Source organism: Lepisosteus oculatus, chromosome 16 (assembly GCF_040954835.1).
Source record: "Lepisosteus oculatus isolate fLepOcu1 chromosome 16, fLepOcu1.hap2, whole genome shotgun sequence".
Classification (NCBI taxonomy): Eukaryota; Metazoa; Chordata; class Actinopteri; order Semionotiformes; family Lepisosteidae; genus Lepisosteus; species Lepisosteus oculatus.
The window spans coordinates 767,906-794,765 of NC_090711.1; the positions used below are offsets into that span (position 1 = coordinate 767,906).

Sequence of the window (26,860 nt, forward strand, 5' to 3'; positions counted from 1 at the left end):
GTCCATATTATTAGAAATAAACTGGGGTTAATACTGGAGAGGTGAGATTTGTTCACTTGTGTATTCAGGATGTATTCATAAAGTGAAATTTTACAAACTGGCAAACAGACCAACTAACATTTCCCCCAAACTAATAACAGCATCTAATCAATTCTTTCTAGGGTACAGAGGACATATCTTAGAAAATTAATTTTTGGACTAGTGACTAAAAACGAATACATGCTCTGTTCCTTTGTGCAATTGAATGAGTCTCTGTTGGAGTAGTACCAGTTGATTTTTTTCCTGTGAGCTCCTGTTTAATCTGTTATATTTCAGAGGTAAAAAAGAAAAACGTTGACGTCATGTTGTCTTTTTTGCTCTGAGGTTTTTGGGCCAAGTCTGCTGTGAGTTATTTGTCAAATAAATCAGTGTAGCAGGCAGGATCTCATCTGGGTGTCTGTACAGGATAGGTGAGTACTACTGTGAGCTGCTAATGAGCTCGTTATTGTTGTCTTAAGGTCTATAATGAGTCAGGCAGTTACTGGTTCTTTGAGGCTGCTTTTTTCTTGTTATATGATGCATGATGAATCTTCATTGCTTTTTGAAGGCCATTGTGCCTTTAACTGCTCTTCTCTATATGTGGCAGAAATAAGATATAGGCCAGTTTAAACCTGTGCTTCTCAAACCCAGGATCCTCTTCATCATGTGCATTTGTAAGTTTATGTATGTTATATAAAAACTGCCTTTTATCATTACTCTACATTTCAGTTAAATATAAAACATTGTCTGGAACAGTGAGAACTATAGGAAGAAGTAAGCTGATGCTGAACTTTGCAGTTTCTGTTATTCTATAATTAAACAGTGTAACTGAGTGGATGTTTAAAATACAGAAAATAATTTTCATTCAAATTCTTATGAGCTAGTTTGCAGGCATGCCCATTGAATACATGTCCAGCTTGACAATGTGCTGAAAGAATAAAACCCGATGTTTGCCACCAGGTGGCGCCAGGAGAATGCTGTGTAGGCCATGTGGTCGTGCTCCACGGTGAAGTCACTGCAAAATCTTTCTCAGTTGTGCCAGCTCCTTTTAGAACTGGCGTTTAGATTCTTGTGGTGCTGCTATTAAAAGCTTTGAAGCTTTGGAATCGTAGTGAGGGTGGAGGTGAATTTCAAACCTGCATGGAGGCTGTGCACTTTTCCATTTTTGCACTGGCTTCTTGCTGTGCGTGTCTCGAAGACTCCTGCCTCTTTTCTGTCTTGTAGAATCCCTGTGGAGTCGCAGCCAGGCAGAGCTTTCAGCCGGCCACAGGGTCAGCAAGAAGAGGAAGTGCACCTTGCCCCGTGCTTGTTCCTGTTCTCAAACGTGAAGATCGCACTGCTGTGCTGCGAATACCCTACTTCTCCTCCACAAAGCCACATGTGCTTTTTAATGAGAGCAGGTTTGTCTGTTTGGCTACCTAACAAAAAACAGGAACATGACCGACGTCTGGCTGAGAAAAGATTTTTGGGTATTTTTTCTGACGGAATGAAAGGGGTCGGAGGTGGTGTCTGTATTCACTGATGCTGCGGGAGACAGCTCCTGCTGGCGCGAGCAGGAGGTGACAGGAGAGTGGAAGAGCTGCCTGACGTGATCACAGCTTGCGATGGCACTGGGCCCTGCTGGTGACGCCTGAGGCCTAGGCGGTCCAGTGGCAATGCGGGGGCCCAGCTCCTGTCCTTACTGCTGCCCAGTGGACACCTAGTCTCTGTAGGTCACATTGGATGAATGGGGTGTACAAGTATACTGCTGAATGTTCTTCTTCCCTTTCTCCTGCTCTTCCTGGGTTCTGCTGAGGGGAAGACCTGCTGCTGGTGTGCGTTTCATTGGAACGTGTGTGAAGGATGATCATGATCACGTGAGTCTGGAATCTGATTCAACAGGAATCCGGTGAACGTGCTAACATGTACTAATAGAGCAGCTCCTTTCAGTAAGATGGGTGAAGCTGGAATTGTAAGATCTCATCTGGCTGCCTTGGACGTTCCCAAAACCTTCATTTCTCCTTCATGTAATCCTCCAGGGTTTTGGTTTGATCAGCACTTGGTTATGTGTGGAGTCTAAATCAAGAATCCTTCAGGAACCAGCTGGGCAAGATCAATTCAGAACGTCAGAAAAATTGCAAACAAGAGGAGGTTCTTCTGCTTATCTGGCCTGGTTGGAAGTTTGTAGTCAGATGATCTGAAGATCTCATCCAGCTGTTTCTTGACAGAAGCCAAGGTATGGGCTTTGATGACTTAGATGGGTAGCCTGGTCCACACCCCCCACAACCCTCTGTATTAAAGAAGTACCTTCTACCCTTGTTTGTGTTTCGTACAATTTGCTACTAACAGCCAAACAAGATAAAACGATTGAGTTACATTCTCTGCTATGAAACCTATTTTTACATTCACATTTACTTTAAAGTCAATCAGTGATTCATACATCCTCAGAAGTTAATGACACTGAATAGAGCATTTATTCTGAGGTCTCCATTGCAGCAGGAGCAATTTATCCCATGGAAATAGTTGTTTGAACCCTGCTCTTTGTTGCTGCTGTCTCTGCTTCGTGTTGGAATGCATGCAGCTGCTGTTTGTCTTGTGATTGCTTTCAGCATCTGCCCAGGTCTGTGGTCTGGATGTGAAACTAACAGCAGGCTGTTTACTGTCCTGTGAAACAAATACTGCTGCAAAAAAGTTTATGGATAATTATAAAATTATTTTTTAATTCCAAATCAAGCATCAAAAAGGTTAAACTATTGTACATGCTCATACCGGCTTCATTGCAGTAAAGATCTCCTGATCTACAGAAAGATTGATGCAATACTTTTATATTTTATTGCTAACATAATGGAGATATCTTGTGGGAGAGGTTCTGAAATCTGGCGCTAAATTATACTTTACACTGACTAGGGCTTCATTTAATTAGATTTTATTTCTAATGTATCATCAAATCTGTTCCGATAAGGACATTTTCAGTCACGTGGTGCTTATCTGAAGAAGTTGTTCACAGGAGTCGAATGATGTTTCTTAGCTTTATAGGATTAAAACTTGATTCCTGTACTTTCCTGTCAGCCCTCACTGCTGAAGCACAAAGAGAGGAAGAGGCTTTAAAAGGTAACGGCAGGAAGATTGTCAAAATGTCTCTTGGAAAATGTCTCTTGCTGCTGTGAGGATGGTTGTCTTTTAAAATCCTTTAGAAATACAATTTGTTCAGTTTGACCTTATACCTTTATTTTTTGTTAGATGTCCCTTTCCGTTTAATAGCTCTTTCTAAGCACTTCAGATAAATCTGGTTTTACTGCAGTGTTTATGCACAGAAAAGACTTGATTTTCACAATCAGACAAATATAGGCTGTTAAATTCTAACTTGATTCACAGGCCCTCAAGGTATCATACATACCATTTCAGACCTCAGACAAGGGAAGCCTCTGAGGTCCTTTGGGTCACTGCCAGCTGTAGGTGAGATGTGTTTATGTTGAGCGGATAATCTGTAAACAGGATGATGGCTCCTTTTTAGAAAAATATTTGGGATTTCTCAACATCCTGAACTGCGTGAGCAGACACCAGAGTCCTGTGAATTAACAAGTCATTATTGAACTGTGATTGCATTTTGGAACTTTCTTGAATGGGTTTCAGTGATACAGAATTCAGGATGTTGCTTGCTTTTAAAAAGCTCTGTCATCTAGAGGAATAGCGACTCACTCACAGTCTGCACAAAGCTGATGGAGTTTGTGTAGTGTCTGCAGGGGTCCCTTTGGGGTGGTCTGGGGAGAGGAGGAGACAAGGTGTGGGCACAGATGGGAGATTTACTAGACAGCCAAACGGGCTCCATCGGGTTGGAAATTAAAGATGGATTCAGCTCTTGTGACCACGTGGTCAACCTCAAAAGAGGGAGGTCCGAGGGAGGAAATGGAGCGAGACCAACGTAGCAGGAGAGGAGAAGCAACAAAACAGTAGTTTCAGCTTAACCCATCTTCCAGCAGGCCCTTGGTCACCTGTCCATTCAGATGTATTATTTAAGGGTCCAAAAGCTTTCTTTTCTGCAGCATCAGCTGAGAGGATAAACTGACCTGTGGTTTATTATTTATAAAAGCTTTCTTGCCTACTCTTGTCATCATTAGTATTCAGGTTAGAGTGCATCAGAGGGGTCAAAGTTAGGGATCTAGTGCACATGATTGAATGCATCGTGTTAGGCTTTAAGAACTCATAACATTTCTGAGATAGTTGTGAATATTAGTTTCCGTGTTCTGTGAAACATCTGCATGCTGTTGCCTGTTTTTTTCTCCCCGCACGGATTGCTCATGGAAGAAACTGCACGATCGTCCCTGATCAACGAGTGGATTTCACCACTCAGGCTGCTGTCAGAACTGACTTAACTGTTGTAATATTTCATTTCTTTTGCCCATGCCATCCTGCTGATATTAATATATATATATAATACCAACTCACACTGGAATCATGAGTGGATAGGATTGAGATGTAAAAGCTGTTTGATGTTGGGGATGGATCTAAACCATGCTGGGAGTACAATTTCATTTAGAAGCAGAACCGCGATTTTTTTACTGTTCACTGTCTTCAGGAAAATCTTTGTGTTCCCGGCAAAGAAAAGCTGCTGCTGCTGCAGCATGTGGGTAATAAAAAGTCACACATGCACGTCTGAGTGCTTGTTAGGCTGTCATTTCAAGCAACTGTAGCGTTATCATTGTGGTTATTGCAAAACACAAAATAAAAATCAAGCGTGTGTTAGTGCGGGATTGTCACGTTCCTAAGAAACCATTTTGTGCTCATCTGAAAGAGAGAAGAAAAACTCTTCAATGTATATTGTTATGACAATTATGGCTTTGGTGAATTGACAATTTAACTTCCACTAGAAGATAAAACTGGCATTTACTGCGAATCTGCTCCATTAAAGCAGCCTGTTTGGGCACAATGAGGCTGATTATAGTTCTTTTTCTGTTCTCGTTTTCCCAGGGAAAGGAGAGCACATGAGGTTCTGCTTCGGCACCCGCTCCAGAGGAGACAGACCTTTCATATCTAATATTCATTTTTCTTCATAATGGAACTGTCACAGAAATGTGTCATGAAAGGGCGAGCACAGCCCGTGTTTGGCCCCGTCTCCGCCGAAGCCCCAGCACTGTGGGAGGAACGAAACGCCTCTGTCCGGAGTGATGGCGAGCAATTCATCACCCAATATCTGTGGCGTCTGAGTAATTCACAGCGCGGAGACAGGGAGCCTGCCAGGACGGACACACACACGGTGTTGTGCAGTCGCCTTGTTATCTTACGGTGTTTTACATTCTAAAGGGGAGAATGGATTGCCTGGGACCTCGAGACGTAGGGTGGATACAGGTGAAAGTCTTTTCTGCGACCATTCCAGTTGACAGCCTGGTGCAGAGCTGGAATATGAATTCAGCTCAGTTTATTTGTCAGATACACGAGTGCAATGAAATGCTTATTGTACAGGTTGCTAATTGTTTTAGAAATGGCTACACCTTGGACGCCCCTGCATTTAAAAAAAACCCTGCAGTTGTACAGGTAGCCCGATTCAGCCCTGCACAGACCTGCGTGGCATTTTTTTCAGATTCATTTCCTCTACCTCAGCTCACCTGTGAGAGGCTCCAGAGCTGACATCGTGCAGCTCAGCTGCAAAGGAATGGAAATGTTTAGTTTGTGGAGTTACAGCATCTCTTTGAACCTTCTCAGTGTAGAGAGTCACAGTGCAGTTCTGCGAGATCAGACTGACGGTGATTTTCTCTCTGTAGCTGTTCAGCAAACCATTATTCACAAAAACCTTTTATACTCAAGAACATCTCCTTTAATTATCCTAAATGGCACCTGGAGAAGTATATTTACAATATTATGCGGAGAATGTTTAAAGTTACCTTTTTATGTTTTAGACAGATTTCTATTTAAGTGAGACAGCAGTATGTCTTACTCAGCCCGGTTATAAACTGTAGCATGTCTGGCACACAAGAAACCCTCCCCACAGAGATCACAGTAATCTACACAAGGAGCGACTGTTATCAGCCCTCTCCTTCCATGACTTTTCCAGTGCAAGTCGAGTTTTGAGTCAACGTGAGGATGAGATTTTGAAACATTACGTTCTCATTTCGTTAGTCGCGTTAAGAGGCTCATCCGTGGGGTAGGGTTAACCACAGGTGGTGCACATGTTGCACAGAACCAGCTAGGTGGGCAGTGGTGGGAGGGGGTCACTGGAGGGTATGGGTTATTTTGTGAGTCACCTATGCCCCGTGTCTACGGGGTGGAGTGTTGTCAGTCAGATTTTTCTACTGCTCTGCTGTTGCCACAGCCCCTTCCTTTCTGGCTGCGTTTCAAGACGAGCATTTTCCAGCGCACAACCTGTTCGCTCGTCCGTCCACGGCCGTTGCGGAGATGAAGCCATGAATCGGTTGAATGGAGCTCGGCCTTGTGGCCTCGGCAGAAGGAATCCAGTGAAGGCTTGGGAGCAGGATTGCACCACTTCTGTGTTCCGTCCTCACGCTGACTGGGCAGCCTGTCATTGAGCCTCAGGTTGGACTGGTGTGCTTTCTACTTTGTGAGGCCACTGCAGCAACCTTTTTACTGCTGGCAACCTTCCTTCTAGTGTTTCTAGTGGAACGAAATGTCCTAGACTTGCAGTGATGCCATCATTCCAGATGCTGACTCTTTAAGTGGCGCTGTTGTCAGATACGGCTTTGTGCTCTAAAGATTGAAAAGCTCAAGTGATGGCCATGCTATGCTGGGGGGGGGGGGGGGGGTTATTCTTCAAGAGGCTGTATGTGTCCCACACAGAGACCCCAGGATTGTACTGCTGTGCAATATTACTAAAGCAAACAAGCAGCCTTCAACAGGGTGGTAACCTTGGTTATTGTAGTCTGTGGTGTTGCACAACCTATATCAATCTGGCTTTCAGTAGATTCTTATTCATTTAATTAAACCTGTTGTTGAGAATCACTGAATAAGAACAGCAGAAAAAAGCCTTCTTATCGGAAAGAATGGATGGATGTTGGAAGGCTGCTGTAAATGGAGCTGGTGGGCCAGTAGGTGGCAGTCTTTTACCTGAAGTTCATTTGAATGAAGGGGAAGCAGTTTCTCACTCCTCCCCCTGATCAGCTGGTGCAGAATGGCCACCCAGGTGGGGCTGCACTTCATTCAATAAAACACGGGGGGGTGGAAAGTGATGCCATGTTAATTGTCATGATGCCATGTTAATTGTCAACCTCACTCATGAACAGGAGGACGGTCCGTTAGTGTTCAGAGTCAGAAGTGAGGTGTTTGGGCTTCAAGGTGTGTTTCTTCTTCAACTGCTCGAAACTGCTATTTGGTGACTGTAGCGCAGCCCTGGTTTTCAGGAACCGTACAGGGGGATGCAGGGTGGGATTAGTCTCCCAGCTTTCATCTTCCCACGCAGCCATGAACCTGCAGTCTGGGAGAGGAGACACTGAGAGTCTTGAGCACAGTTCTTTCGCTTTCTTGTGTGTAATCCTCACAGGAGTGTCTGGGAGGGATGTTTTCTGTGAGGGTTTCAGGGTAAAAGTATAAAGCAGAAAAAAATCAAGTACAGCTCCAAATGTGCAGTCTAGATTGGCCTTTTTGCTGAGGAAAGTGGGGATCCCTGCCCCTTGTGCTCAGTGGAGAATAGTTCACTGTGTGGAAAGGTCACCTTCAGTCTGGTCCACAGATCTGGCTTGTTCTTAAAAGAACTGTGTATCATGGAAGGATACAGTGTGTGAATCCCTTAATTGCCCTTAGAAAGTGCAGTCAGGGCTGCTCATTAAAAAGGCGCATGTGGCCTGGGGGGAGGAGATGTGCCAGTGTCACCATCTCTCACCCCTGATCGGTCTCATTGCTGCTGCGCAGGTTCATTTCTTCTCCTCATCTCTATTTTAAGCCTTAAGAAACTGTCATAAAAAAGCAAACGTCTTCCTTCACAGGGAATCTAATGAGCTGTTCAGTTATACACAAGCAACAGAAAAAAGGCAGGAAATTCAGTTTCAAAGGAGACGGCGATTCAAAGTGAAGGGACTGAAATCTTAACCTTTTGCTTTCTCTCTGCACAGGTGTTGCTCACTGTTTGTCCTACCAGCGCCACGTGTGTTTGCCATAGAGGCAGAACAGCAGGGAGGTGGAGGAGTCAGTGCTCAGAGGGGCTCAAGCCACAGAGACACTGCTAGTGCTTGCATTGCTACAGCAAAGCTGATATCACAATGCTCATGTATGGTATAAGTCAAGTAAAGATAAGTTGTATCCGATATCTGAGGAAATATACGTGCTCCCACTGAAAAGGGCTTCTGGCTTGCTTGGTTGATTGCAGCTAATTGATCTAAGAATCTCATCCAGCCATTTCTTGAAAGAAAGCAAAATATCAGCTTCCCAACATGGCTGGATAGCTTGTTGCAAAACCCCACAAACCAGGAGTGTGTAACCAAATTCTGCTAGAAACAGTGTTGTGGTTTGGTGACTGGCACAGTCCTTTAATGGAGTCTGGGGGTGCTGTTTTGGTGCTGCTCCTCAGATGAGATGTTTCATTGAGGTGCTGATCACGTGTGATTGTTTCAAAAAGGCTCTTGTCACTATTTGTAAAGGAATTTCTCACTTCTGGATTGTATCTGCTGTGCAATGAAGATAGGGATAGAACAGCTGTTGTGTGTCACCATCCACTGCAGCGTGAAGTGGGTTCCCTCCTACTTGTTCAAGAGCTTTGGGTCTTTCTGGTTGAAAAGTGCTGTGCAAAATGCCGATTAGTGTTGTAAAAACCTGTTGTACTTGACAGGGCTCAGTAGAGATGGTAAAAATAGAGCTCAAGTGCTTTTGAGTCCTTGTAGTCTTGTACTTTAAATTCAGTTCTTTGCTTTTAGAAATTAATCCTGCCAGATTTTTGCCAGGGAAAGTTTCCTTTTAGTGAAAAGTGTGAATGCAGTCAACTTCTAAAATCTCTGACCTGTTGTTATCAGGGTTTAATTAAAGCAGGCGAGAAACTCTTAGCACAACAGCATGATAAACAGCGCTGGATGTTTTCACACCTGCAGGTTTTTAATTCTTCGTTTTTTTAAGTTCCTGATACGCTCTCCAGATGGCTTTTGTTAATGTGTTTTTTCATAGATAATTTAAGTTGCCTAAAAGGAAAATCGGCTGCTTGAGATTTGTGGAAATTGCCCTGTGAATACGTGCCAGACAGTTTCTCCAGAACAGGTAGCTCACTTTTGCTTTGTCTGTCTGAGAGGAGGGGAAGTCAATCCAGAAGGATTCAGGAATCGTTTGCGCTAATGCCAAGTAATGCTAATAAGACTTCCACAATTGTTTTCATTTGCATATAAATTAAGTTCATTTAAACCTGTTTTAATATTTTTCCCTCTTTCGCAGCAGGCTTTAGGATTCTGTTTTTTTGCCTCCTATAAAAGTCCTTTTGCATCGTTCCCAGAATAAAGATCTAGTCAAACCATTCACTCACTAAGTACACTATTTTTATTTAAGTGGGCAAATTACATGTATATTACTCCGAAGATAAGGCCCAGCACATTCAGCTTCCTCCTTTTCATTATGATGATTATGAGAGTTCAATTAGGTTTAATGTGTTCCTTTTAAACTATTTAATACATTCCCGAGGATGTATTTTTCATCCATATGGAAATGAGATGTTTCTTTGTATCGGGTTGTGAGTGTTTTTGGAATGTATACATTATGTTAGCATATTCTCCCTCTGTTTGTTTCTCCACATCTCCTGGAGCGCTGATGCCCAGCAGCCAGAAAAGAGTCTGGTTTTCATCATAGACAAAGGTAAGAAAATGCTTTTTGGATCTAAAAAAAAACAGCACTGCAGCTGTTTTCATCATAGCTCCCTGGGGCTGGATTCCAAAATCTGTGTTTAGTCTTATCCATAAAGACAAGCTTCTGCATTTCCAGGCATGTGTTCATCAGAAACACGCAGAGAAACTGAAAAGGTGATATGAATCAGCTGAGACAAATGAGTTTCTCCCTTTTGTGCTGTTGGGATACCAGTCATCAACCTGTCAGGGGAGATGGAATAGCACACTTGAACTCTTTAATCTTGTTTTATACCAAGATATATGAAATTGGCCTTTTTACTTGTAATAGTCCACTTCGGCATCCCCGACTGCTAATCTTCTCCAGTTATCACTGTGGTCCTGGTGTCTGTGAGACAGGAGTAGAGCACGTTTGAGTCGTCTGCCACACATGCTGACGCTCTGCGTTCCCACGGCGCCCAGCGAGGCCGCAGGGTGAGCTCACCCCACAGCCCAGGCTGGAACCAGCGCCCCCTGGAGAACAGAGCCTGAACTAACACCTTCCAAAGTCAAATCCAAAATATGAATCTGCATGCTAAATACCCTTTGCCAGCCAGTTTTAGGTCTCGTAATGAAGCTTGACCTTCTGAAAGTACCTTAAGGATACAGTCCTTTAGATTCTGTTGGTTAATTCATCTTAGAAATTTCTCAGTTGGTCCAGTTGGTCACTGTGTTTGTCCTTCGCAGTCGTCACAAGACGAGAAATGAGGTTACTAACGAGAGGAGACCATTCGTCTGCCCTCCGTCACTTTCAGGTTCGTTAAGTTATCTTCTTCCTGTCGGTCTGCCATCAGCACTTTCTTTTTAAAAGAACAATAAATGACCCGTGTTTATATAGCTTCTGCAAAAGCACAGAATTTTGAAGGACGTGTTAAGTTTGCTGTTGCTGCAGGCTTACAAGCTCAGTCATCAAACAGACTTTGACATTGATGGGTCTTGTGCTTATTAAAACACAGGGTTAGAGAATATCTCAAGATGGGAGCATGGTGAACAAGACTTAACTCTCACTTCTCAGTTTTACCCGGAGCTGGGGAGTGCCTGTCAGTCCTCTTCCCCCTCCTCAGGATGCACGATGCAGTGCCGCGATATTTCATTAATCAGCTAGTGATGCGTTGACTCTGGATGTGTGGTGCTTTGACATCTCAGTGCCTTGAGCTCAGACATGCTGCTGGGGCATCCAGAAGCCTTTGCTGCGAGTGTTTGTCCAGAGGTGGAGGAGACCGTATCGAGAAGAAAGGGCTGGACTTGTGGGAGCTTCCCATGTGGATATACAGCACTGGGAAAAGATGGAACAAGAGTGGGAGGCTCTTAGGCCTGGTTGACTCTCTCTGGGACCGGGTGTGAGGCATTTCCCATTCGGTCGTGGTCCCAGTTGGGATGTTCTTGAAATCCATCTGCGCTGCTTTTGTCATATAACTGGATATGGAGTGTCTGCAGCCCAGCAAACTTGCAATAAATAAATGAATAAGGAAATAACTGGCTCTCAGACCTCGCAGAGAGAGAGCTCAGTGTGGGAACTTGCCAGCTGAGAGCAGCTTTTCTCTGTTCCGTTTTCCTGCTGACTGCAGACATGCAGCTCCTCTTGCTGTGCTCTGGCATCGCGACAGGCAGAAGGCAGCCATTGCTGATGTGTGTAGATTCTGCCAGGAAGCCTTCTGTTCACCTTTTGCAGCAGGTGTGAAGCAGCTCAGTGCTGTGCGTGATGCAGGCTGTCCAGGACCTGTGCTGCTGAATCTCCTCACAGTCTCTCGCAGGGTGAAATAATACAGATCTGCTTTCAGCTCTTGTGTCATGGCTAACCAAGAAACTCTGTTAGCATTATAAAACACGAACAGTGATGGAAATCTTAGTTAATGTTACTGAAGGTGCTTGGATAGAATACCTGTTGGATAGCTTTTTCCTTGTGCACATCATTATCTTTGTAAAGGTGACTCTCTGTACTTTTGTCTCATGTTCATCTTTTCATTTGAAATCCACATGCTTGAGTCCACAGCGAACACGGTGGTTTTGACTTCGCTGTCCCAATATTTATGGAGGGCACTGTTTACATTTCTGTTTTTAAAATCATAGTTAATGAACTTATGGATCTAAACTTAGACGTGATAACTCTAAGATAAAACGTGATTTTGACAGTTACATATTCCTTTATAAGCAGCCTGAGATTCATGAAGCATGATGAAAAAGAGTACTTTTTAAAATAAACTATGCGATTTGAAATTGCGATTTGCTGCCAAGTGTGTAAAAGGCTGAGTGGAGCCTCATGACCTTCATTCAGATCCAGGCCAGTGGAGGGTGCCCGCTCCCAGCCGAGTGCGAGCAGTTCGAAGCAGGCGGCAGTCCTCAGGGATGAAATCAAAGTCTCGTAAATCAGCCTTTCTTTGCAGCAGCAGGTACTCTCTCTGCCAGGGGCCCTGGACATCATTCTTGGCTCAGACCCCCCTTCGGTCTCCTAATTTAAACTCCAGGCGAAAATCGGTGGAGGTGATCAATGGAGCTCCTGAAGAGACCTTCTTTCTTGCCCGTTTGGAAATGAACAGAGTTGCAGGAGCTGATCAATTCACCTCTTGATGGCTCTCAGACGGCAGCGTGACAAGACGAGGCCCGTTTATCCTCACAGAAATCCATCTCCGCTTTCCTTCACATTAATAATGACAGCAGCATCGTTAGGGCCCTTATTTATCACATCGCTAATAAACAAGGTGAATGTTTTTTCCACTCTAGTCTCTGGATGGCCTGAGCTTGTTCCTCTGGGCTGAGGGGGAATGTTGTGCCTTTCAGGTTTCCAGACTGAGGCTGTCTTTACTTATCAATTTCTAGCCTGTGTCTGATTAGGGAGGCAGAGCAGCTGCACAGGAGCGCAGTTACAGTACGTACAGTAGTAGCTGAAGAAGGTTTCCAGCGCAGATTCCGCAAACCTTTGACTTTGAACAAAAGGAAACTAAATTGTTGACCTAGTTCAAGTAGGAGCTGCGTCAGCAGGCGTAGGCTGCCAAGGAACAAGTGAAGCTATATTCCATGCTGAAAAGAGAAGAAAAGAAACACACCCTAAGCTAGAAACACACCTGAAGAAGGCTCCACAACTGAAATGGTGTGTTTCTTCTCTTCTCTTTTCATCATGGAATAAACCTTTACTTGTTCCTGTTGCAAAGCTGGATGGAAATCAGTCCAAAGCTAAGGAAGTATTGCTACACTAGAAAGTTTAAATCATCAATTGATACCAAAGAGAATAAAGGGGACTTATGATATGAAGTTGGTAAATGTTGACATAACTTACTATTCATTTATTCATGATCATTTGTGATCCTGACTTTGCATTTCATTCAGTCATCCTAATCTCCAGACTTTAAGCCAACTCACTCCAAAACTATCCATTTCTTTTCCTGCTCACTGGGAAGCTCATTAAGTTAAAACGATTAAAATTGTGAGAATTCTAAAACAATTAATTGAACTCCTAAGTTGTTTCTAGACGGTTTCATTATACTGCATTCATAATTCATCGACTTTCAGAAAATATATGTGGCCAAACATTCATTGTCTTACAAGATTAGATTCTTAATATCCTCAGGATAAGAAAAAAAAGATGTTTTATATCATTTGAAAAGCCTGTGGGGATGATCTGTTTGCTAAGGTAGTTTCCTAAAATCTCATTACTGACACAGTCCATTATTCATTCCTCAATCAGCACCTAATCTAATTAAAGTTTCATTTCTTTTCAGTCTATTAGTGTCCTCTTTTGATGTTCCTTGCTTTGCAGAGTCTGAAATCTTTTGCCTGGTCTCTGTCTAAGCAAATGCGTGGCCTGGTTGCACAGTGTTTTCCAGCTCAGAGCTGCAGGCTTGCTCTTTGGAAAGGAAGTTAGAAAGTGCTACAGGGAGACAGTGTGGCTCCAGCACTCTGCTGTACACTTTCAGACATTAACATGTGAGATTTGACCTGGGCTGCTCTGTGTAGCATCTATTCTACAGCAGATCACGCTGAGGAACAAATAGAGACACCGCATGTTTTTTCAGTCACGGAAAACAGAAGACAAAAGCGACCAATTAGTAAGTCGCTTAACCACAATGGAGGTGAGAGAAAGTGACTTTTAGATTGTCTAGCCTCCCCATCAGCTGAGTGTCCTGCGGGTTACATCCAATAGGTCTCTGCTTCGTTTAGAGTCTTTTGAGTTTCTCGCAAACTGCAAAGACAAAGACTGGCATTTAACTTTATTCAGTGCATTTCTTTATATTTTCTTATGCAACAAAAGCAGAATCTAAATACAAAAAGACTGAGTTTTTTTCTCCTCCCTCCCTGAATTCTTTGCTTTGCTGGTGGCTTCTGCCCTTTTTAAAATATGAAAATAAAATTAGGGTTGAATTGGAAATGGTTTAAATCATAAAGAGCACAAAGAACACATCTGAAATCTCTTGTGCTGATATTAAAAAGGCAAGTCTGTGGAGTTTTGCAGTTCACAGCACTTGCACAAATTAAAATTTAACTCTGAACTTATTGTTCTCTGTATTAAATCATGCCTGGATATTTAGAATTAAACTTTGCAGTAGAAATAAGAGCTGGATTCATAAATGGTGCTTATGAAAGCGTGTGCAGAATGAGATGAGCAGGCCTGAAACTGAAGAGAACCAGCCCAGACTCGGGCATGTGCACATGATACTTGTTCGGCACTTTGCAGGATGATTTGCTGCCAATCTCTTCACAGCAGAACCGAGAAAGCGCTCCTGGGACAGAGCCTCCCTCGGACGCTGTGGCCCCTGTGGACGCCAGTATAAACGGCCAGTGGTTCTTCGGTGTCTCCAGTTGTGTCTTTATAAAGCTATTTGACTCATGTTATGTTTATTGTTTATTCAGCTCAAGAAATGTGCTCCTACACATTTTGTTTGACAGCTGTGACTGATGAGCTGTTTTAGGAGCCAGAGAGGAGAATATGTAAATTGACTGTTTTCCCATCTTCTGTTGCTCTTACATCCATCCTCATTTCCATCCTCCACTTCTTTTTAATGGAGACTTCTTATCACATCGCTGTGCAGTTTAGTGGCAAGGGAAGAGCTGAGCATCAGCAAATACTGTACATGGGTTTGTGACTTTAAAATATCGATATTACTGTTGTGAAAGACTTTTGAAATCCTTTCTGCTTTGTGACATGTTCTTTATTTTAAAGTGCTCAGATAAGACCTTAATTCAAAGAGAAATCACAAACACAAATGTGATAGTGGATGCCCAGGGGATAAATTAGAGACAGTGATTCAATTGGCCATGAATTCAGAAGAGACTGTGATCTCTTATTTTTGGCGCTATTGTGATGTAATGGACACAATTAAAATAAATACCCCCACCCCAGAGTTCTACCCCGCATTTCAATTTGTAATATCATGCAGTAAATTTGCCATGTCAATCTATTTGCCATTTTTCAGGCCTTGTTGATGCATAATGATTAGCTGAACTGTACAGCAGAGCAAACAGCAGTAATGAAATATTGATCACATCTTGACAGAGGGCCTGCATTTCCACAAGCCAGTGTTATTTCATTTTGCTATTCAGAGGCAGTTGAATTGGACGCACTGTAGATGACTTCAGTGTCCATGAACAACAACTAATATCCAATATTATCAGGTGCACCTGCACGGGTGTTGATTAAAGGACAGAAAAAGATCCTGCAGAAGCAGAGGAATTGTGTAAATGCCTGTATCAGAGGACTCAAACTAGTATGTAGCAGCCATAGCAATTCCCAGATAACTGATCTGAATGGTTTAGGAGAACTACTGATTTTTTATTCCAAACGTGTAGCGAGTACAGGGGTGCCAGCTGTGGAGTAATGTGATCATGCTGTTACTGTCTTAACAGTTGCCTCAGCTGGAAGGTACGAAATAGCAGAACAGTTGGGAAGACACATGGGCATATCCACAGAGACCTGGCTTCTGTAAGCCAAGGACAGACGGCCATTCCTTCAGAGCCAGGGGAAGGCGTACTTCATGATAGGTACAATCTGCAGTCACCAGCTGGACTTGAGGTTGTGCCGCATGATTCAGAATCTGTGGGCCAGAGACCATTGGAAGGCAACGGAGAGGGTCAGAAATGAATCTGTAACTACAGACCAGAGTGTGGCTGAGGAATGCAAGAGCCAGACCTATCTGGAAAGTTTGATAGTGTGAGCAATACATGTTGCAGGTTTGACTGTCAAACAGAGCTACAGGTTTGAGGATGTTCATACGTGTGAAGAAGTAGAGCAGAAGGTGAGTTTCTTCTGGTTTGCAATGGACTGTTGGTGCTTTTCACTCACTGGTTACTCATTATCACACCTAAAGTGTACAAGCTTTATATACTGTATGCATATTAATTTTATTGGCTTATTTCTTTAAACTGAACATCTTGGCTTCATCACAACTGGCAGATTAATACTTTGATTTAGCAGATTTACAAAACCATGTGAAAGGCAATGCCTTTTTTGATAAAAGTATACATGAGCACATGGCTACACTTATTAGCTATCAGCATGGGAAACACGGAGTGTTTAATGCTTGTTTGGCTGCTGTTCACAAAATGTATCTGGTAGAGGGGGGCTTTTGTAAGATTCTAACACAACTACCAAACAAGCTAAGACATCACATCCGAGAGATAAGAAAGACCTCAGTACTCACTGGCAAAACATTTTGCGGGGCTGGTCTGAGTTTGTGATGGCTGGAACACAAATTCAGCCTCTTGATGAGCTCTTCAAACTTAAAAAAACTAGTGGGGCAAGTGCGACTGCAGCTTTCTCCAGCCTTCTGCTAATTAGAAGCAGTCTCAATTCCTGGCTGGTTTAAGTAATTGGCTGGTGATGCACAGATTTCTCTGCAATTTGGATCTATTCAGAGGCCAAATGGCCTTTCAGTGGGTAGAACAGCTACAGATCAATTCCTCATTTGTCTTGATTGAACTCCGGGAGGACGTGATGAACTGGCCTTCCTGCAGTCAGGACTCTCGTGCTGGCCCCGCCGCCCCGCCGCCCAGCCTGGAAGGTAGATACCTGGTGAGCAGGTTAGCCAGTCCCACCTCTGGGGCAGAGGCTGGCACTTCTGAGGTGTTGATTTGGCCCGAGAAAGAGTCAATTAAAGGTGTGTTTCCCCTCGCGGGGCGGCTGAAGGAAACGCGTGCCTTGATTCGAGCCTGCTTTCTCACTGCCACTGCCGATCATGGCAAAGTGTACTTTTTAAAAAACAAAAAACAAGCGCGCCCTTCTGTACTCACATTCAGAATAGCTTTACGAGGGGCTCTCGTGACGGCGGGTCTGCATTGTCGTTGACAGTCCCTGAGAGAGTGCAGTAGGATTCGGTTTTCTCTTCTTTCAGAGGTTTGTGACTCATCTCCTCTGTGACGCCGACAGGCCTGACAGCCGCTCTGTGACTCTGCCTCATCACTCATGCGCGTGTCCTGCTCCCATGACCCCGCAGACAGCCTGCCCTCTCGCTTCAGCAGCTCCGAACACTCGCTGAGCAACAGCCCACAGATCACTTTAATTATGTACAATTAAGAAGAAGCATAATTAATTTGCTCCTCTCTCCCAAGAGGAATTAGTGCACATCTAGCTTGTCCTGATCAAAGTATGTAATCTGTGTGAAGAGTTACCGGGAGGGAGAAATTCTTCTTAGTCAAGGCTCTCTGAGGAAGGATCCTCGTGGCTTTTGTGATGCCTTACATCTCGAGCAAACCAAGGAGGTTTCGTTTCATTCATATCTGCCCTTGGTGACCGAGCGCATCAGGCGCATTTAAACTGGTGAGGTCGAGGGGTGAGGGTCGATGGGACGTGGGGACGCCGAGCTGGGCTGTGGGGCGCGCCAGGCACCCGCGGGCTGGCCGTGATGTCATTGAGAACCGCCGCCCGGGCCCTCTCCCTACTCTGTCAAACACTGCCTGGGGGTTTGAAGTGTCCGAGGAGTCGGGATCTGGCTTTAATGCCTGCCTGAAGGACAGCAGCACTGACAGCGCTCTGTCTGCACTTCCCACATGGCGTGTCGGACTGGGAACACAGGTGCAAGTGGGAGATCGCCCCCTACTGTTCCGCCAGCAGCCCCTGCCGTAATTCCTGGCCTCCCTCTTCAGGCCCCTGTCCAGCTACTGGCCAGCATTCGCAGGCAGAGCAGATCTGGTTACGAGGCGGTAGGGCGGGATCGCTGGTGTGTCCACAGTTTACCAGCGATTAGACACTTCGAATTCTTAAGGCTTCTGCACGTCCTACTCCGAGAACAAAACAGCAGCCGCTTCCCCTGGCCGGCAGAACAATCTGTGGGATGATAAAGTGCCGAGCTGCGTAACGGAATCTGGCACAGAAGTCTTATAAACACGCAGGTTCATGGAGTACCGCTGTGTATGCACTGTCTTCAGGGATTCGGCGATAAACATCCTCAGGGAAAATAGAACTTCAGTTCGCTCCGCCGACTAAGACCATCTGTGCCAGCAAACTCTCCAACCGAGCCGCGCAGGGAGAAGAGCAAGAAGGGCGGTCAGGGCTCGGGTCTGCCCCCTGCAGCCGCGACCAACACAAGAAAATAAAAAAAGGAAAGAAGGAAAATGCCTTATGTGTAATACTGAAGTCGCTAAGGGCAGCGGTGTTTCAGCTGGACACAGGGCTTCTGCCCCGCCAGTGTGCAGTCTGCACCCCGCTCTCGTCTGCTGTCCGCCGTCACCGCGCCGCACGTTTCTCACCCGAGCGCGTCAGAGTAACACTGTCCCAATTCACGGGCTGATGTACATGAGCCAGCAGCTCCACAGCGGGACAGGGGATGGGATGGGATGGCCGGCTGCGCATTCAGTCACAAAGCCAAGAGGGCAGAACCAGCGCGGGGGGGATAAACACGGCAACATCAGATGTGAACTGAGATTAGAGCCAGGAGCGAAGTGTCGCAAAAGTCATGAAAATCACCCGATATTTTAGAAGGAGCTCCAAGTGAAAATATGGATTTCATAGCTTCCGTGTTTATATCTGTAAACACTAGTTTACATCTCTGAGCAACAGGTAGCTTGCTGCAGTTTTGGAAGGTTTTCATTCTCTTGAAATACACGTAAGTTCTGGGCCAAGGCCGGGTGTAGCTGAAGGCGGTGAAACAGTTCTGCCTGCCGGGGCGGAGGGGTCCCACGGGCGGACTTTTCCAATTAGGCACAGATTTAGGAGGGGGAGGAAGCCGTCAGTCAGGGAGGGACGATCACTGCCCTTTCAGCCCCCCCCCAGCTCCAGAATCCCCGAAGCCCATCGCGCAGCGCGCAGGCGCAGGACAGGGCGAGCGGACAGCGGTGCTCTTTGCGACACCGGCGTGCAGTCTGAACGAAATAGTATGTTGTCCACGGCCCGATCTTTCAATTCAAAATACTTTATTCATCTCATGGGGGGCAATTTAAACAGCAAGTTGTTCAACAGGCAAAACTTAGAAAATAAAACAACATCAATAAGAAAATATATACATAAATAAAAACGGCAAACGGAGCATAAAAATGGTCGAAAGTAACAGTGTGTAATATTTAAGAAGGTATTAAGTGCATTGTTTGCGAGCCCGAAGCCCTCTGATCAAAGCTACGTCTCGCACTGTGGACAGCGAACCGTCTTCCCGAAGGCAAACGTTCAAAAGACTCATGAAGGATACGAGACGTTCCCCCTTCATGCTCCTCTATATTATTCACAGTCTGTTTTCTCCCGTAACATGGTAACAGTACGGTTCTCAAGGTTGTCCCTTGAAGTACCACGGTTAGGAATTGAAAGCTGCTGGTCCTGTGCACACCTCGCTGAACGAGGCGTGGGCTTGTGGCTGGCGTGTTTCCCCCTAGAGATTTAAAGCGCTAGGCGAGGCGGGCTGCGCCTTCAGGCTGTAGGGCTGCCGACCTGTATTAATGGGGCTATGAAGAGACTTGTCTTGGAAATGTTATTAGTCCATAGCTTCCGAAACTATTAATTACTCTGTTTTTGAATAAGATTTGTAGCCTTAAGTACTGCTTAACCTTTAAAAGTTGTAAGAATTATAACAGGCTATCGCGTAGTTAATGAAATCTACAGTCCGGCACTGACTTTACTCGCTTTCGGATTTACAAGATGTACCGCGAGCCTGTTCCACCCCCCCGGGCACGCGACCAGCCCTGGGGCCCCCCGAGTCTGAACCGCAGCGCCACGTGACACGCACCCCAAATCCGCAGCTCGGATTTAACTGCCCCGACTTCTATTCATAGACACCCGATTCCGAAGCTGATAATTGTTAAATCTCTCGTTAGCACGACAATGATTTTTCAATTAATTTTTTTATCATGTTTAAAAAGCTCAGGCTTCTTCTATCAGCGGCTTTTCCGTTGGAGACCACGTGTTTGTAGTGGAAACTACTGGTCAGGCTGTCGGTATCCCCTCATGTTTACAGTGTGTTCAGACTCGGCGAGCTCCGTCTTGAAAAGCGGGCGCGGGTGTCCTGTTGAATAGGGCGCAGACCTGCGAGGCGTTGCTGTGGGGTCTCAAGGCAGTGAAGGGAATCTCTCCCCCTGACAGACGACAAACTACACTTCCGTCCCGAGAAGAGCCCCGGTCCTGCCCCCGCTCCGAAAAAAAGGCCGAGGTCTGGAGGAACCGTTAAAACTTAAGAGGACCTGAAGGAGCCGTTTTTTCATGAGGCGCACAAGTGAGTCATGTAACAATAGGCGCGCACAGTAATGGGCTATAATAACTTTCACAAAAAACAGTCATAAGATGTTAAGTAGAGTACACGTTGTAAAAAAAGTGCGTAAGAAGTGAAGGAGCTAATCCTGTGAAGGCAGTGACTGGACCACGCGTGTCTGCCCACGGGCCACAGCTGCGCTGCGCTCTCACTCGGAAGTGGGAGAACTGGCGTCTGTCCAGAGGGGAACTGGAAAACCGAAGCCAAACTAAATCTTAACATCTAACAGAGCCCTGTGATGAACGAAAGGAGATACAAATAAACTTTATTTTTCCATTACTGTATTTCCTACAGGAGTGCGACAGTATCATTTTTGTGCATGTAGTCTGAATGCAGGTGCACAAGATAACTCTTCCTACTTGTTTCTCCTGCTACGCTTCATGAGGTCGCATAAAACGCGCCAAACTAAATGTTTTTTAAAACTACACCGGTCAACAATAAATACTGGAATCCAGCAGCCAAGAAACGCAGGTCCGTTTCCCTTCTTTTGAAACTTTCAGCTCTTAACCCGCAGTTGGCACACGCCTACAAACCCCTTTTCTCTGTCGTTCGGTTAATTGGGGAATCGAGTATGTTGGCAGCTGGTTGTTAACGGGCGTTTTCGTTTTGCGAAGCTCTGCACCAGCTGACAGAGGAAAAAACTTTAATTAAGTCGGCAGAACTAAAAACAAACCCCACAACAGCGCGCGTTGCTTTACGGCTGTGGCCTGCTCGGGGTTGGCGGCAATTTCGTTGACCTGAATCCGACGGAGACTCGAGTTGGTTGTAGCGTGTGAAGACGAAACGGGAGACACTCCTCTGAGCTGGTGTTTCTTCCAGGGTGAAGGGGGAACCTGGAAGAAGGTGAGCGGGCAGGAGCCCCAGATCCTGTAATGGCGCCTCGCTGGTAAACACGACAGGTAGGGCTTGGATACACACCGTCGAGTCTGCGCAGTCAAACACCAGGCCGACAGAGTAACTCGGTCAGAGAACCCGGTCACGGTGAAATGAAATGGGAATAGCCAATATCCAAATACACATTGAAACACTAGACACGCTACCTACATTCAAACATTGTAAAGTAATGGTGCGCCGGTCCTGTCGAAGTAACCCACCGAACACAAATGGTTAAATCAGGCGACGCCCTGTTCTTGCTAATAAGCACGGTGAGTTTCCACACGAGAAAAACAGACTGCGAGCGGTGAAATAATTAAAAACTCTTCTCATATGGCAGACAATCTGGTGTTTAACGTGTTGGGGGGGGGGGGGGGCTGGCCCGGCCCAGTCCAGTCCAGGCCAGGCCCGGTGCTGGCCGCTGCGCTCCAGGGCTGGGCTGGGCTTCTCCTGGGCGAGCCGAGCCTTTCACTCAGTCCGAGCCATTTCAGCCGGTACACTATAGATATATGTGTGTGTTTGCGCTTGAACTGTCGCTTCTGGTGTGTAATGCTGAACTTAGTGCAGCTGGTTCATGTGTAGTCTAGTCCCACTACCCTTCTCTGCTGCTGGGCAGGTAACGAGAGGAGTGTGTGTCGTGGCCGGGGTCTCTTTCACTGGGACCAGTCAGGGAATGAGCCCCTACCCCAGAGGAGCCGCAGGGAAATGCCGCTCTCAAGCCATCGGAAAAACTGTTACTGGTTTCCACGCGTGACTAACGTGTATCAACAGAGGCGAGATATACTGTGTCCATAAAGCGCACTACTGTGGCTGTTACAGCCGTTCAGCGCAGAGCGGGGGTTCGGCCGGCAGATGGCGCTCTCGAGCCGCGCAGACCCCGCCGCCGGGCCGAGCGAAGCAGAGAAAAAGAGAGGACAACGTAAAAATAAAAATCCCCACAACAGGAGCAGGCCGAGTGAAGGGGAAGCAGAGATTAGCGCGACAGTGAGTGACGGCGCCGGGCCGCGGTGCTGTCGAGCTGCGGGCCGGCCCTGTGCTATCGGCCGGCTCCGAGAGACTGACGGCGCTGCTGCTGCCCGCTCGGAGATGGTGTAGTGGATGTGATTTAAACGCGCACATACTGTATATATATACATGTGGTATTTTTTAATAACATGGTCTGTTAATTCAGCGACAAACAAGAGGGAGGGAGGTTGGAGGGTCGCGGTGCGCACCAGCTCGGCCTGCAGCAGCTGCGCCCGTCGGTGTTGGCTCATCCGTCGCCCTCCTCCTCTTTACTTTGCGGAATGACCGCAGTAAAAAAAAGTCTAGCAAGTTCAGACGAGCGAATGCCAGCATCCAAGATCTTGTGTAATTACCACCAGGATATATTTTTTAACTTTGTTTCTTTTTTAAAAAAACTTTGTTGCTAAAGCCTTGTGCTCCCGGTGCGTCTCGCACTTTGGAAGCGCTTTGCCGTCCTGGGGTTGTCTCTTCACAGGGCCCTCTGCCCTCTTTCTGCTTCGTGTGCTGCAGGTTATGCAAATTGCGATGGCAGGACACTAGGCTGTAATTCAGCAGAAGGCATTGCAGACATTAATCCCTTTTCTCCCGGTTCCGCTTTGCTGAAATGCTGTCAAATGCCTCTCAGCTTGAAGATCAGATCCAACACTAACTTCTAAGATGCCGGGAGTCGGGTATATAAATCATTACGGATATGAAAACGGTGAGTCTGTGAGGTGGCCCTATTTCTTGAAAGGGACGGACAGTTCAATTGACTCCGTCTTTGAACAGACCAGAGCTCTGTCTTCTCATGTCAGCTGTGACTTGCTGGGATTAGTTTATTTCTTCTCATTTTTTTTTGCCACCATGAATCGTGGCAGTTCCCCGACTGCTGTTCTGAAGTCTTCCTGTAAATAAACTCACATGCATAATTCAGTGGAGTGTAAATAATTTACCGTGGAGTGGACAGTAATGAAACAATGCGCCGGTTCTCACCGCTATAGCAGAGTGAGGTGTTTTCTGATGGCTTTAGGAAAACGTCCGAAATGTCTTAATCATCCGGTTGTCCGAATGTGCTGGGAAGAACTGCCCTGGAATTCTGCCTCCCAGGGTTTGGTTGTGAAAGTGACGTTGCTTTTTATTCATTTTGTTTCTCATGTATACGCGTTGACGTTGGTTAAGAGTTCTCCCCGTTCTTCATGGCAAAGTATGCCAAAGAGTTATCTTGTTTCCCAGGGGTTATAGTGCCACGGGGAAACATTAGGAATAATTATATTTACGCATCTGCTACTCCAGTGCGATGGAGCTGCGGTACAAATACAAGGTTTTGTTCTTGAAAAGATCTTGGAGGATTTATGCACTGAGAGTACAGATAACCAAGTGCCTGCTTAACTTTCAGTCTGTCTGGAGGCCTTAATTCTTCTTCCAAAGGAAGAATCAATAAGCAGGTTTTGTTAGAAGCGAGTGCAAACACACCGAAGAGGCAAGGGAATGAATAGTCTCTGCAGTAGGCATGGAGTTTGTCACTCTAAGCATTCCTGGTCTGTTTTGTGTGTTCACCCTTTCCCTGATCTGCAAGTTCAAGCGAGCGTGAGCCGGGAGGGCCGGAGTGTTCTCTCGACAGTCTCCCTTCTTCTGCAGGACGGCCTGAAAGCCCCACGGAGAGGAGTGAGAACCACAGAGCTGTAATGCAGTTTTCTTCTCTTTCACCTGTTGGATTAATCTCAGTGTGACATGGCATCTCAAAGAACTTTCATCATCGTTTGCTGTTTTATTCATTATGTATTATTATAAAATGGGTGACTTGTAGTTTTAAAATGCATATTGATATTTTTTAATGACCAAAGTGTCTTCTACTGTATAGTGAAAAGATACAGTATGTTGCCAGTCTGTTACCATTAGTGTTTAAACTACCCTGTGATCGTGGGATAATGGCTGAGGAGAGTGAAGTTTCTAAGGCAGGACAGTACAGTTCTTCAGTGCAGAGATTCTGGCATAGCAGTAGTGTGCAATTAAATGGATAAAAGATGACTGACTGCTCATTTGGCACAAGAGGTGAACTACCCCTGACAAAGAAGAAAGCACTCCAGTGTTTTTTTTATGCAAATTCCGAGCAACTCGTTGAATCACAGATTGAAGCGATGAGCAACTGACTAGGCACAGTCTGAATACACTGACATAGTTGGGAGGGAAAAATTTCTTTGCAGGCAAAGCCTCTAATGAAGAGGGAGAAAGCTTTGTGGAAAAGTGAACTTGGTTGTGTGAGCTCATTTAAAGAATAAAGCTGTCTGCACATCCTTTAGCTGTGCTCAGCAGAGTCCAACCATTAGAGAGCTGCGTCTCTGCAGGTGAATTTGGACATGAGGAGGATAGTCTAGCCCAGATGAGTTCCCAGTCCTGGTCCTGCTGGTTTTCATTCCAGCTGAGCTTTGTTATATAACTGAAACCTTAATTGACCATGTAATTGAAAAATGAATTTGAATGTGTTGGGGGCATGTCTTTTACCTATTGCATTTTATTAAAAAATTAAGATCTATGACTTTTGAGTGGAAATAAACATGCAAAGGTTCTAGTCAATGAAATTATTTATCCAAATAAGTAATGTTTGGCTGGAATGCAGACCAGCAGGTGTAAGGTGTCCCCAGGACCAAAGGTTGGAAGTCCCTGTTCTAGTCTTTACACAGCTAGCTGTTCGAGACTACTTTAACCTTGATAACTTTCTTTACAGAGCAGCCTTTCACTTGTAGATAATGACAAAGAAAGAAAACTATTCTCTGCACTTAATAAGATGATTGTAATGCAAATTGCACTGTGCCTCATTAGGCATGGTAATATGGTATTCACACTTCTGTATTAACATTTAATTTATTGCTCTAATAAAAAAACAGAAAAGATTAACAGTTTCTGTTGCAGCATGGGGAGTCTGAACAAGGGAGACTACAGGCATGTCTCCTTGGGACAGTGATCTTTCCAAAGGCTTGCAATGGGGAAAAAAATATTCTGTACGATCCAGCGAATTGTGAAGTGCAGTGTGTCAGGGTGTGGACTTAATACATTGTGAGGGTGAGAGGTAAATGTGTGGTTATATATCTATAGGAAAAAACTGGGTAATTACCATTTGGCCTTACTGTGGTCAGTGTACAGCTGGGGGTCAAGGCAAAGGCCCCTGGCTCAGCCACTACTGGTGTATTGGTGCCCTTGTGACTGTAGTTAAGAGTAGTAGGAAAGCAGTGAGGCAGGGCTTGTGATCCACCTCTGATCCTTCATGCAACCAGTGAACAGGCTACAAACATAGGCGGTCTCCCTCAGTCTCGAACGCAGGACACTGAGGCGTGGTGAAACCGTTAGCATTGGGCAGTGTCTGAGGAGAGAATGGGGGGCTCTCTGACTTTTATGTTGGGGCATCTCTTCATCCTGGAGTCAACCACTGCAGAGCAGAACAAGACGCCCAGCTAGTTATTGACTCCGAGAGGCAGTGAGGTCAGGTTCAGCTCATCCTCCGATCTTAGTTAGCTGGGTTTGGGGCAGAGGTGAGGACCATGTCCATAGGGGAGCCAAGCCTCCACTATTGGCTAGGAAGCGCTGGTAAATGAGAACCTCCACACGGTGTGAGCAGCAGTCTGGTTCTGCACCAAAGAGCATCATGCCCACTGCAGCTCCATCTGCTTTAAAACCACTCACTGAGGCCAGGAAGGGAAGAAAATCTGATCAAGTCTCTTTTGAAATAGGTTTGATTTAATCTTTTATTTCACAGCGGTACCCTCAGTCAGTTGTAAAATCTGTAGCCTGTAAACACGTAAAAATGTTTTTCTTTTCCCATGGGTGTTTCATGATCAAACTTGGAGCATTTGTGTAGCCAGATCTTCAGACTCGGCAGTAAAAAAGTTCTTGAAAGAAAAAACAGGCTGAGGGTAACGGTTCTGCTTTGTGTTCATCAGGTACTGTATTTCTGTTGAAGTCCAAAGCGCTGTTACGTGACCAGGCTGTTGGGAACTGTTTTGCTGTACAGATGGCACAACAGGACTTCACTGGCAGATGGAAACCTTTTCTTTATGCCTTTAATGTAAGTGTGCCAAAGAAATAAAGTAACAGTGCAGGTTGCAGTGGTGGCAACTATTGAGGGTGCTGCTAATTAAGGAAAAAACTTTAGATTGTGCAACGTTAGCAACAAAAGTTTATCTAAGAAGATGAAAGTCAACTACGTATTAGTTGCATTTCTCAAGAGACGGTTATCTGAGTTCACGTCACAGGTAAATCATAGTCACTGTGCAGTTGGAGTGAAAGTCTTCATCCCCATTCTGATTATTCCCATTTCAAAGTCTAACTTTCAATATGTAAAATTATTTCTATGGTCGATTATGAGCCTTTGACAAATACAAATTTTGAAATTGTGTCAGTGGTAGGAGTGTGAATATGCATGTGCTTCAGAAGCATTTTTCTCTCTCACTTTCCATCTAACACTGTTGGTACTGTACAGTACGTGTGAGTGTTGGAGACTGAGTATGGCTCAGCAGAGTCACTGTGATTATACAAGATTGTTCTACACAGATT

At 45.2% G+C, this 26,860-nt stretch overlaps 2 long non-coding RNA genes across 9 annotated transcripts in view; both read left to right on the forward strand.

The window, feature by feature from the left end:
- The first annotated feature begins 371 nt into the window (after positions 1–371).
- On the forward strand, positions 372–13,282 carry LOC107079591 (uncharacterized). Its single transcript, XR_001480535.2, has 7 exons — positions 372–449; positions 1,243–1,874; positions 2,037–2,233; positions 4,966–5,343; positions 8,055–9,771; positions 10,485–10,552; positions 10,754–13,282. It is a non-coding gene; the product is annotated as an uncharacterized lncRNA (long non-coding RNA).
- A 6,779-nt stretch (positions 13,283–20,061) lies between these two features.
- The window catches only part of LOC107079611 (uncharacterized), a 161,054-nt gene continuing 154,255 nt past the window's right edge, over positions 20,062–26,860 (forward strand). For 7 of the 8 annotated variants that reach the window (XR_011181781.1, XR_011181779.1, XR_011181780.1 and 4 more), the window contains exon 1: positions 20,062–21,354. This is a non-coding gene — a long non-coding RNA (uncharacterized lncRNA). The remainder of the gene's footprint in view (positions 21,355–26,860) is intronic. The other variant, XR_011181784.1, reaches the window with a different exon arrangement.